The sequence below is a fragment of the Polypterus senegalus genome, chromosome 4 (assembly GCF_016835505.1).
Source record: "Polypterus senegalus isolate Bchr_013 chromosome 4, ASM1683550v1, whole genome shotgun sequence".
In the NCBI taxonomy this organism is placed as follows: domain Eukaryota; kingdom Metazoa; phylum Chordata; class Cladistia; order Polypteriformes; family Polypteridae; genus Polypterus; species Polypterus senegalus.
In genome coordinates, this window is record NC_053157.1 from 39,194,699 (window position 1) to 39,208,052 (window position 13,354).

Below are 13,354 nucleotides of genomic sequence, written 5' to 3' on the forward strand. Positions count from 1 at the left end.
GTGCCCAACGTGGGGCAGGAGACGGCAGACGGCTCCTCGAGCAGGATCGTCCAGAGGACCGTGGTGGAGCCGATTCCAGCTGGGTCGGGTCCACCTTCGGTACAAGTAGGATTGGCCTGCCTTAGGCGTTTCCTGCGTGAGGAATCCCTAACCTCCTCCTAGCCGATACGAGGCACGACTTGACGAGCATTTCCAGGCAGGTGGACGGAGTCACGGTGAGTAGATCGGGGGATTCCTGTTAGTTTGAGTTTGACTGGTGTGCTAGAAGTAATATGAATATAGAAAGAAAAAGAATAAAAAGCATATGCAAAGTAAAGAATAAGAGAGCATACTGTATCAGACCCATAGGAGGGTTCTAGGGACTCACGGAAAGTGGCTTTGGGACCCTACGGAAAATAGCACAGTGTGAATGTTAGCTAGTCACCCCTGTGTAGTGGAATAGAAAGGGGCGAGTGGCACGCTCCTATAATAAGTTGAGGAATGGGGGTGAAAGGGCTTATTTAGAGAATGTGTCTCTAAATAAACGGGAGGTCGAGTTTTTCATCTGCTGTCTGGTCATACTTTTGTTTCAACAGGTTGCTAAGGTGACGGAGACAATACCCTGGCAGACTGACGCATACAAACCGTCTGATGAAGGGATCGGGGTAAAAACCTCCATATCCCGGACTCCACGGGGCGTATTGATGTAGGATTCTGCTGATGCGAATAAATGGACACAAAGTCACCTGAAGCTGTAATCCGGGGATAGGAGCGGACAGCAGGTGGAACGGGGTTTATCGAGGGCTGAGTCATTTCCTGCTGATATCCTGCCGCTCACTATGGGAAAAACTAATAGTCTAATAGACTAATAGTCAACAGTCAAACAGTCCCCCAAGAGTCCTAAAAACCTAACGTAAGGAGGATTATTTTCAGGAGATCGCCAGGCTCCTAGTGCGCCGTCAGGATCGAAAGGCGGGTCCCCTAAAAAGCTCATTGAAAAGAAGACAGGATTAGATTTTAAAAAGGCATGTAGAAAGTGGAATAAGGACAGTGCAGGTAGATGGCCAGTGGAAGGAACCGAGGATATTAGTGAGATACAGGAGATTAGAAAAATACTGTGCAGAAATACACAGGGTTGTTGTAATGGAGGTCCTTATCGGATGGATATGTATGACAGATGGGAATTGGTTATTAAAGACCGTACGTTGGAAGTGACACAGAAATGGAATGAGCTTTTAGTTGCTGAACTTAAGAATAGAAAGGAAAAGGAAGAGCTGCTTATAGCTTTACAGAAAGTGCAGGCTGATTCGGGACCCCAGTCTGAAGGAAGGAGGAAGAGGAGTGATAAAAAAGACCCTTTATATCCCATGCTCTCTTCCCCAACACTTTACCCACAACCCCTTCCACCGCCACATTTAATCATTGCCCCAATGTCTCCTGTGGTTACCGATGCTCCAGCTACTGATGATTTCTTTGATGAACAATATCAGTGCGACCCCTCCTCACTTACGGATCCGGATGATGAGACTGACGGCCACTTGTTAGGGGCTATGGGAGGCTCTTCTAACTTACACAAAAAGCCCTCCATTTCAAAACGTACTAGAAGTAAGACCCTCCAAGATAAGTCCCCTGAAAACTTTACCCCATTTAAGTCCCCTAAACCTTTAGCACCCACATTTTCATGCCCTTTAATTGAGATCCCTAAACCCCAACACGATCCCACACAAACCCCAGGAAACAATAACCCCACTACGGTAATGATACATCGTAACTGGGATATTCAAGAGCTGAGAGATGTAGTGTCCAAATTGCCTGATTCTAAGGTAGTCAGTGGGTTGAAGTTTGTGGAACAGGTGCAGCAACTAGACAACATATATAAACCCAGTGCCGCTGAATGGACCCAGGTGCTACGCAGAAAGATGGGCACTACATGGGCTACTGTCAATCATGGGCAGCATAATGGAGTACAGTGGCAGTAGAATGAGGCATTGCCTCGTGGACAAAATAATGAGGGTCCTTTCCTTGCCCAATTGGAACTCGTGAAAACTGCAGTAGCTGCAAAATATAAAAAGGGATCCGACTGGTCCCTTATTTCAGCTGCCAAACAAAAGAAAGATGAGATGGTAGATGAATGGGCACACCGCATTTAGGAATTGATGACAAACCATTCTGGCTTAGACAGCCCAGACGACCGTAACAAGGCAGCGGTTCCTCCTTTTGTGTCAGGACTCAGAATTGATATCCAAAATAAGGTACGCACGTCCTGTATTTGGATAGGAAAGTACCACTTTTGATGAAGTTAAAAGACACGCGGAGCATGCTGAAAGACAGACTAAGCAAAAAGAGTCAGATACTCAGACCAAGTTAATCGCGGCACAAATGACTTATTATGCAGGTGGAGCCGCCTCAGGGAGGCGTCGAGGACGTGAAAGACGTGGATTTTTCCGAGAACAGGGGAGAGGTCACAGATTTTTACTTTCTAATCCGAATTCTTTGTCTGCTCAGCCGCGTCTCCCCTCAGATCAAACATTTACATCTTATACCTGTTACGGGTGCGGTGAGACGGGACATTTCCGCCGCAATTGCTCACATCTGCTTCCTCACCCACCTCCCTTACCTGAACCTGAGGATATTTCTTGGTCCTAGAAATTCGCAGGGACCCCCAGCCACTCTCTTCAGTTGCCTTTGCTCACTCGCCGGGTGGACACAGATCCTTTATTGACTTTGCTGGTGAATGGCACTGAAACTGCTTTTCTAGTCTACCTCGAAAGATACAGTGACTGTGCTTATTGCTTCTGGACAACCTCATGTTTTGCTGGTGTCTAAACCTCTTCGGGTTCAGCTTCATTTCAGTGGTTCCACTTTGATGCACTGTTTTTTATTAAATCAGCTCTGCCCTGTTAATCTGTTAGGAAGGGATCTGATGACTAAGCTCTTCCTCTCTATTTCTCTAACCAAACGAGGGTTTTACTGTTCTATTCCTAAATTCCTGTGCCAAACCTCACCCTACACTAAGCCCACTTTTGCAGCCTGGACCCTGAACATCTCCTCACACACCATTCTCCTTAAAGCCCTACACTTTTCCTTCATGTCTTTTTCCCCACTTGCAAGTCCCCAATACCCTCCACTGCAATGCCCAGTACTTCCCTGCTGAAGTGGACACACCTTGGTTAGAATCTTTTCTCTCTTCAGGTACTAGCCCAGAGACCCTCCATATCCCTTGCATTTTTTTTCTCATCCAACAAAGCCGCTGTGTCAGTTCACCTCACATATTCACAGAGCATTTTCTATTTAGGAGGTTCGGCTCCCCATGTTTCTTTAGCCAATCTAGCACCGTTCGCTGGGTCGAAATTGGGGAATGGGTGGGACAATGTCTCGATAGGACGGACTGGCTGCACGTTGCTCCGGGTATTTTTGATACTTCAGATCATTTGATAACTAAGATTTTACTTCAGGATGACCTTCCATTTATCCGTTCATTATGCCATCCCACCCTTTCCACATTTTCATTACAGACTTCATATCCCTCTTGGCTTTCCTCACTTCCCGATGCACTGTGGTCCCAGGGGAAAAATGATTATGGAAGGATGGCGCACTGTGAGCCACTGGTGATTTACCCAAAATCATCCTTCCGCCCGCATCGCGCCCAGTGTCCTCTGTCTCCAGAAGCAGAGGCTGGCATCTCCGCCGTACATTTCTGATCTCGTGAAACGTGGAGCAATCATTCAAATTAAATACTCTCCAGTCAACTCCCCCATTTTACCTGTTTAAAAGGCTGACAGTTCATAGCGTTTTGTTCAAGATCTTCGACAAGTTAATTCTGCAGTTTTTCCTAGGGCACCTACTGTTCCTAATCCTTCCACTATTCTTTCTATGATACCCCCATCCGCCCGTTATTTCTCTGTTATTGACCTTGCTAACGCTTATACAGTAATCCCTCGCTATATCGCGCTTCGACTTTCGCGGTTTCACTCTATCGCGGATTTTAAATGTAAGCACATCTAAATATATATCACAGATTTTTAAGCTGGTTCGGATTTCTGCAGACAGTGGGTCTTTTAATTTATGCTACACGCTTCCTCAGTTTGTTTGCCCTGTTGATTTCATACAAGGGACGCTATTGGCGGATGGCTTAGAAGCTACCCAATCAGAGCATGTATTACATATTAACTAAAACTCCTCAATGCTATAAGATATGCATCCCGCGCGGAGCTTGATTGTTTGCTTGTCTCTGCTCTCTCTCACCCTCTCTGACATTCTCTGCGCCTGATGGAGGGGCTGTTTGCACAGAGGCTGTTTGCTTAAAAGATACTGACGCGCCTCTAAAAAAAATGCCGCTTTATTGCGGTGCTCGGCATATTTAAAAGCACAAAAGCACACGTATTGATTTTTTGATTGTTGCTTTAATCTCGCTCTCTCTCTCTCTCTCTCTGACGTTCTCTGCGCCTGACGGAGGAGATGTGAGCAGAGGGGCTGTTTGCACAGAGGCTGTTTGCTTAGAAGATACTAGCGCTCCTCTAAAAATGCAGCAAACTTAAAAGCACAAGTATTGATTTTTTGATTGTTTGCTTTTCTTTGCGAGCTCTCTCTCTCTCCCTCTGAAATTCTCTGCTCCTGAAGAGAAGAAGATCTATTTGCATTCTTTTAATTGTGAGAAAGAACTGTCATCTCTGTCTTGTCATGGAGGACAGTTTAAACTTTTGACTAAAGGGTGTTATTTCATGTCCAGAGGGCTCTAATAATGTTAACAGTGTGGGAGAGTTTATAAAGGCTTAAAATATATAAAAATAATTACACAAACATATGGTTTCTACTTCGCGGATTTTCGTCTATCGCGGGGGGTTCTGGAACACAACCCCCGCGATCGAGGAGGGATTACTGTATTTCTATTCCTGTGCACCCCGACTCTCAATTCTGGTTTGCCTTTACTTTCCAAAACCGCCATGGGACATGGACCGTTATGCTTCAGGGATATACTGAAGCCCCTTTTGTATTGGACAAGCTCTTGCTCAAAATTTAGAAGACTGTGCACATGATACTCAGAAATTGTTATTATTTTTAGCAGAAAATGGCCATAAAGTTTCTAAAACAAAACTGCAGTTAGTTCAAACAACTGTGAAATATTTAGGTCATGACATTTCTTATGGAACAAGAGCTCTCTCTCTCTCTAGCGATCGTATAAACACCATTCAAAATCTTCCTAGACCTGTTACAAAGCAACAGGTTATGTCTGTATTAGGCATTTTAGGATATTGCCGGCAATGGATTTTAAACTTCACTGAAATGAGCACAGCTTTTGCAAACTTTAGCGATCACCCCGATCTCCCCCTTTCTGGTCAGGTGGCATGGAATGAACAAGCTGAGAAGGCTCTATGTGACTTAAAAAAAAAAAATTTGCACTCCTGTTTGCCCCTGCATTGGTACTGTTGTCTATTTTCGACCATTCACTCTGTTCGTGGACGAAAAGGGGGGATATATGAATGCAGTTCTTACACAACTCCATGGAGAAAAAACAAAAACTCCATGGAGAAAAAACAAAGGCTTAGCCTATTTTTCGAAAAAATTGGATCCAGTGGCTGTGGGACATCCAACCTGTCTCAGAGCTGTAGCAGCCACAACAGAGGCCGTGCTAGCCAGTACAGATATAGTGCTCATGAGCCCCCTAGTGGTAAAAGTGCCTCACGCCGTACACTCCATTTTAATACAGGCTAAAACCTCACATCTCACTACTGCTAGGGCAATACACTACCAAAATGTACTCTGTACTTTGCCAAACGTTACCATAGAAAGGTGCTCTACCTTAAATCCAGCTACGCTGCTTTCAAGTGAAAATCAAGGGGAGCCCCACAATTGTCATGACGAAATAACTAAGGTTATAAAACCTAGACCAGACCTACAGGAAACACCCTTAGGAACAGGGGAGATAATTTTTGTGGATGGATGTTCTTTACGATTGGAAAATGGAACACCTTCAACCAGCTAGCAAAGGTGACCACCTGCTGAAAGCAAACCAAATTTCTTCAAGTTTGAGCACGCAGGCAGCTGAGTTGATAGCTCTCACCCGAGCTTGTCAGTTGTCAGAGGGAAAAATTGTAACTATCTATACTGATTCTAGATATGCTTTTGGAGTCTGCCATGATCATGGGGCATTATGGAAATTCGGGGGATTTAAGACCAGTACTGGCAAGCCCATTCAACATCAAAAACTAATAGAATCCCTCTTAGAGGCCATAACTAAACCATCAAAGCTAGCGATCGTTAAATGTCAAGCTCACACAGGAAAACAGGATCCTGTCAGCAAAGGAAACGAATTAGCTGATCATTTTGCTAAACGGGCTGCGTATAATAACACACCAATCTCTTTATTCCAACAGAGAAATGACCAGGACACTGATAATCAAATTATTTCTTTACAGAGTGCAGCCACGGACACAGAGAAGAGAAAATGGTCCAAAGAAGGGTTCCTCTCTGATGGAATTTGGACCCATAAGCAAACTAACAAACCTTTCCTTCCTAAAGCTTCTTTTCCAGGTATGGCAAAAATTGCCCATGGCCTAGACCATGCTGGAAAAGACACCATGGTTCAAGATGTTGAAAAACATTGGGAAGCTGTAGGTTTCTATACATATGCAGAGCAGTTCTGCAGGCGCTGTGCATTATGTCAAAAGTCTAATGAAGGAAAAGGCACCCAGGTAAGTCCCGCTGTTCCACCTAACCCAATGGGTCCATTCAAACACCTTCAAATGGACTTCATTGAATTAACACCATCAAAGGGGTACCGATACTGTTTAGTAACTGTTGATGTGTTCTCCCGATGGGTGGAAGCTTTCCCTTCCAAACATGCAGATGCCAAAACTGTGGCAAAAGCTTTGATAAAGGAAATCATTCCTAGATGGGGCATACCGCAGAAATTACAAACTGATAATGGCACACACTTTGTAAATTCCGTTATAAATGAATTAACCACCTGGCTCCAGATAAATGTGCATCATTATTGCAAATACCACCCCCAAAGTGGAGGTATTGTGGAACGATGCAATGGTACCTTGCAATCTAAATTGGCTAAAATCTGTGAGCAAACAAATTTAACTTGGCCTGATGCTCTGCCTCTGGCCTTGATGGGATTAAGGGGAAGAACACATCGGCAGTTAGGGCTGTCACCATTCGAAATTCTGACCGGACGGCCCATGCCAGTCGGCATGGTCATAGGTAATGTTACACTGCATACTGTGGACAATGATCTTCTTTCCAGTCTTACAGGTCTCCGAGCTTCTCTGAAGGAAGTCCACGAGCAGGTGAATCAGGCCTGGAGAACTCGTCCTCCATCAAAGGACTCCCTGATTCCGTTAGGAATCTGGATTCTGGTTAGAGATACTCGAAGGAAACATTGGAATCTGGATTCTGGTTAGAGATACTCGAAGGAAACATTGGCATCACCCTCGGTGGAGAAGACCGTTCCAAGTTCTGCTGTCGACACCACACGCTGTTAAAGTTGAGGGACTGCCTGCTTGTATTCACATCTCACATTGCAAAAGATGGCACCCTTGATTGTGGTATCCTTGTTTGCTGCCATATCCTGAAGATGTAAAAACTGGGTTAACTGGATCATTTACTTTTGCCTGGTGTTTCTTATGGACATGTGAACAAGTGTGCCCTGTGATAGGATGGCATCCAGTTCAAGGGATCCAGTGCCTACAACTTTGATAGGTGCCAGATAACCATGACCCTGAACTGAAGTGGGTTAGAAAATGGATGGACTGATAAATGTATGAAAGATGCTATATAAAGCACGGCTTGAAAGAAAGCTGGATTTTTGTTCTTTCTACAGATTATTTTCTAGAACATAATAGTAAAAATTGTATGCACTTTCAGCTATAAGAACAGCAATATTTGGACATTTTAGGGTGATTTATTTTCAAGTCGCCGGGGACTCCTTGTGCTTTGTTCCTGTTTGCAGGTTTCTGGTGGCTCATTTAGCTGAGCTGTAGCGACTGTTGTGGGTCCTGAATCAGAACACACCTTCACTCAACCCGGTTAAATGGCTTAAGTCAGTTTTCATCTCTCTTACAGTTGCTTTAATCATTCTCCTGCTTGTAGCTTGCTGTATTGTTCCCTTGATAAGATACACTGTATCCAAGTATTTTACTGCCTCTATGGCAAAGGCTTACTTTTTACATGAAACAAAAATGCTTCAGATCCGCACAGCCACTCCACACTCCTCTGCCCACTCCACTCCATCCCCGTCTCCTACCCTTTCCCACTCAACTCTCCCCTGATCAAATATTTTTTGTTTGCTAAAAAAGGGGGGAATGTGGAAACTGAATGTTCTCTTCGTTCCCTTGTACTAATTCATGTCCGAGAAGTAGGCTTTACTAAACCATGTAAAAGCATGCTTTGTTTTAGCAAACAGAAAAATATTTGTGCAAAGGACTCAAGGTCTGAGCATTCCACACATGAGTCTGCCTTATCACGTTTTCCCTTAGCTTATATCTGAATGCCATAACAAAAGGGGCCAAGAAATCAAGTTGCACAAGGGGCGTTGAAGGGGCTCAAGGATTGTGTATAATAAATGTGTTGACTGTTGCGTTTTATAATGATATTAAATCACGCATTCTAGGGGTATAAAACTGGACCCCACCCAACAGACGGGGTTCAGAAGAGCCCTGACGCTGTCATGTATATTTGATTGTCTGCTTTTCTGAAACTCTTCTCACTGTGCAAAAATAAAGCTGCTTTATACACCTTCTGTCTGGTCTGAAGCCTTCGTCCATAGAGTCCACCAGTGACAAGCTGAATTGATTGGATATCCAAAACAAACCAAGCCACAAACTCCACATAACTCTTGTGAAATGAAACACCTTGACACAGGAAAAAGGTTTAGGGTAGCCACCAGTTTCCTTGAATAAGGCTGCAGAAAAGTGAACATTGATAATACAGTAGTGTACAGATCGAGTCCAAAACAAAACTCCATTCACAGAAGGAAGTTTATGACTTTTAAGACAGGTCAGCGGAAGTGACGTCAATGGATCCAGAACTGGATGTGAGGTCACTGGGCCCAGAAGTGATGTCATCTGACAGGGAGAATTTCCCATATTTGGTCTACAAAGTTAAAAGAGAAAGGTTTATTACACCCCGTCGCCCCCTGGCCTGGTGTGGAATTACCTTCTTTTGGTCCTTCTAGCTGCCTCCCATGCACACGTGTGTGACACTCTTTGTAGACATCTGCAATCAAATTGAGGTGGGGCATACACCAGCGAAAAGGGGTAAACCTCTGAGTGTTCCAAAGAGCACAATGCAATCAATATTTTTTGAAAAGGGTGAAGTTTATAAACACTGTGACTTTCCAAGTGTTGGCTTCCCAGCCAAACTGAGTAACTGGGCAAGAAGGACCTTGGTCAGGGAGGTGGCCAAGAACCTATTGCTTACTCTACCAGAGTTTCAGAAGTTCTGCTGCTGAGAATCTGTTGGAAGAATGATCTCAGCAGCACTTATGTCAATGTTTAGATGGAAGCCACTCTCAAGTAATAGGCATATGACAATTTAAAGGACTCTGAGAGCATGAGGAAAAAATTCTCTGGTCTGATGAGACAAAAATTGAACTCTCTGGGAATATCTCTAAGCACTACATCTGGCAAAGACCAGGCGCCACTCATCATCTTCCTAATAGTAGTCTTACAATGACGCATGATGGTGGTAGCATCATGCTATGGGGTTTCTTCTCAGGGGCAGAGAGAGTGGTCAAACCTGAGGAATGGAATGTAACCAAATACAGAGAAGTCCTTAAAGAACACCTGCTCCAGAGTGCATGCATCCTCAGACTGGGGTGACGGTTCACCTTCCTGCATGATAATGATCCAAAGCAAATGGTCAAGACAACGCTGGAGTGGCTTCGGGACAAGTCTCTGAGTGAACCAGCCAAAGGCCAAATTTAAGCCTCATAGAACATCTGTAGAGAAACCTGAATAAGGCAGTTTACAGAGCTTGAGAGGATCTGACAGGAACAAAGAGATACATTACCCAAACCCAGATATACAGTGCCTGTAGAGACTTACCCAAAAAAGATTTTAAGCTATTACTGCAGCCAAAGTAGCTTCTACAAACTACTGAATTAAGAGTCTAAATACTTATATGTATGATAGATTTCAGTTTTTGATTTTTACTAAATTTACAAATATTTTAGAAAATAAATTTTCCCTATGTAGTATTGGTTATTGAGTGTTAATTTATAGGCAAAGCTTGCAAATGTATCCATTTAAAATTAAATCTACAACACAACAAAGTGTGCAAAAAGTAAAGAGGTCTGAATATTTTTTTGAATCCACAGCACATTTACAAAGCATTTTGGATGATAAGGCAGGCAAAGCCTTTTTTACCACCTTCATAATAACTTTAGAAGTGCCTGCTGTGGAACGGGACCCAGACACAGATAGACAGACAACGGTTTTGCACCCAACACACTCATATTTATTTACAATTATCTAAATATTTACAATAAAGTCCAGTGCTCAACCCAGTGCCTCCAGCACTGATCCCCCAAAGTCCAGGCCTCTCTCACACTCTGCCTTTCTCCTTCTTCGGGCCGCCTCCACTCTCGCTTCTCCTGCTTCGTCCTCTCCTCACCCGACTCCAGCCTCGAATGAAGGGAGGCGGCCCCTTTTATCCACACCGGGATGTGCTCCAGGTGTTTCCTCTCCCGCCGACACGCCCCAGTGTGGCGGAAGTGCCGGCTGTACTCCCGGAAGCACTCCGGGTGTACCTGCTTCTCTTCCCCCCAGCACTTCCTGGTGTGGCGAAGTGCTGAGGTCCAGGGCTCCCAAAGCATTGGGGCGCACCCTGGCGGTGACCAAGGGCCCCTACAGGGTTGAGCTTCCAAACTCTGCAGCCGTGGCCCCCAGTGCAACCAGGGCGGTCGCCCCCTCATGGTCTGGAGGAGGCATAAGCCCTCCTCCAGTCCTCCTGGGCATCCCAGCTGGGTACCACCCCCAGCCGTCCGCCACACTGCATTCCCTACAGGTCATGTGATTTGGATGCATCCTATCAGAAACATATGTCTTTTTTTTTTTTTTGCCAAAATCTCATGCCATATATGGGAAAGGCTTATTTTTTATTTCTGTTTGTAAAGTATAGTGATGCATATACTACAATTTGTATGAAATTCCTGAATGCACACTTTACACGTAAACAAGGTGATGGAGCGTTTAAAAGCTATTAGATGGGAGGAAAACATGAACACAAATAGAGAGAACCATGCTCCAGCTGTTGGCAGTGTGTATTTTTTCAGGACAATTGATATAGCCTTTTTTTAGTAATTTTTGTAATCCTAATCAACATGTTTTTAAACCCCTCGCATTCCTTTTCGTTCTACTCATTAAACTGAGGATGAAGATTTAGCATTTTAATACAGCCTACTCATGTTAGAGCTGCTGGGGCAACAGTGCATAATTCATTATTTATTACTCCACATTTGTGTGCCGTTACTCTTTATAGAGATTACGTAAAGTCTACTGGCTTTGACTTTTTTCATAATTGTATATTGTTTTTTTTACGGTCTTAAATACCTTTTTGTCTACTGCACAGCCCTGTAACTTTTGGCCAAACAGGTTCTTTGTTATGGACACAGCTTAGCAGCAGATAGGGGAAGTGGCACCATTACAGTCTAATCCCACAATTGGATCTTCTTTGTCACTTCACACATCACTGCCATGGCTTTCAACACTTTCTTGTACAGTTTTGTCTGCGTACTGTTAGGAGGCCCTGGGAGAGGCTGGATGGCCAGTTCGCTTTGGCCTGTCAGATATTTTGCATGGGAATTGTGGTTTCCTTGGGGCCTGTTTTTCATTTTTCATTTTTTATTGACTCTTTGGAAAGCAGTTTGACAGGTGCCCCCAAGCACTTGGTATGTACTGAATGTTTCTTATTTTCTAATTTTAGGTTAGATTGAATTCCTGTATCAACTAGTTTGGATGTGTTTGGTATTCTGTGCAGCATCTGTGTGAATTACAAAATACATTGTCCTTGTTTGAGGGGAATAAAAAGATGACTTTATTACTGTTTAGTTACAGAAGTGCAAACTGCAGTGACATTGCGAGTAAAGATAAGTAATAATAAAGCCAATCTAATTTAAAAATATCACAATTTTTAAAAAAAACTTTACTTTTGTAAACTTACTGAACACATTTTCAAATCTAAAGGTACTTTTTCCATTCATTCATAGCCACCATTTATTGCTGTTAAATGTTTTAGTCAAACTGCAACATAAGAGGCAAGAGATTGACTTCTTGGATCTATGCCTGGCTGTCATTTGTTGAGAATAGAAATCAAATGACTCTGTCTGCAAAATAAATACTCAGGAAATGCACATCTATTAGGAACCGAAATAATTTGGTTTTAACTATGTTATGTGGCATACAGTTAAATCAAAAATTGAAAGGTTGTTTTGGAACGGGCAATACGTAAAACAGCTCATTTAACACGTGTGCAGTCCATGTCAGAGTCATCGGGACATTATCCTATTCTGGTACAAACCAAACCTGGCTTAGTATTTAACATCTTCATATTTTCAAATGAAAAAGTGGCCACAATGAACTATAGAGTGCTCAGCTTTACAGGTGCAAAAGTTCTCACTTAACTTATATCTAAACATAATTTAATTCGGAAGAACATTTAATTAATTTGGTTAAAAAAAAAAGTCCACATAAATAGTTTTCCTATGACAATCATCTGTCACTTTGATATTTGTTTAAGCAATCACTCAAATATCAGGGGTCTGCAAGTGGTCCAAAGATTTGTGGAAATATCATAAAACATAAGAACACAACAAATTTGACAAACGAGAGGAGACCATTCAATCAGTGCAGGCCATTTCTTTAGCTAATAGCTAAGCTCCCCCCAAAACCTCATGTAGATTCTTCATAAAGGTTGTCAACGTTTCTGCTTCAGCTACTGAGCTGCGGTTTCAAGCCTAAAAAGAATTTCAGCATATATCCTTTGGGCTGTTGTCATCTTGTTAAAGACTGTTTCATGGTTTCTTTTTCCTCTACCAGTTTTCAGTATTTAATCTTATGAACCTTGTAAAACAAGGAAAAGTTAAACATGTTAGTTTACAGATCTATAAATACCAATGCAACATCAGGAAATAGTCAGAAGAACAGCTTGACATATATTGTAAAAGAGCCTTGAACTTAATTGGAAGGACACAAAAACACTTTACAATGAGAAAGTCAATAATCTGAAAGTTTAATGAAGGACATGGAAAATGCTGTCTGAGATGTCACTCAAGTCTTTCTCATAGGTGCTCAAAACAGTTGAGATATGGTGACTAGGACAATCATATCCAATAATTGACATTGTTGTCGTGTTTTCCAAACAATTGATT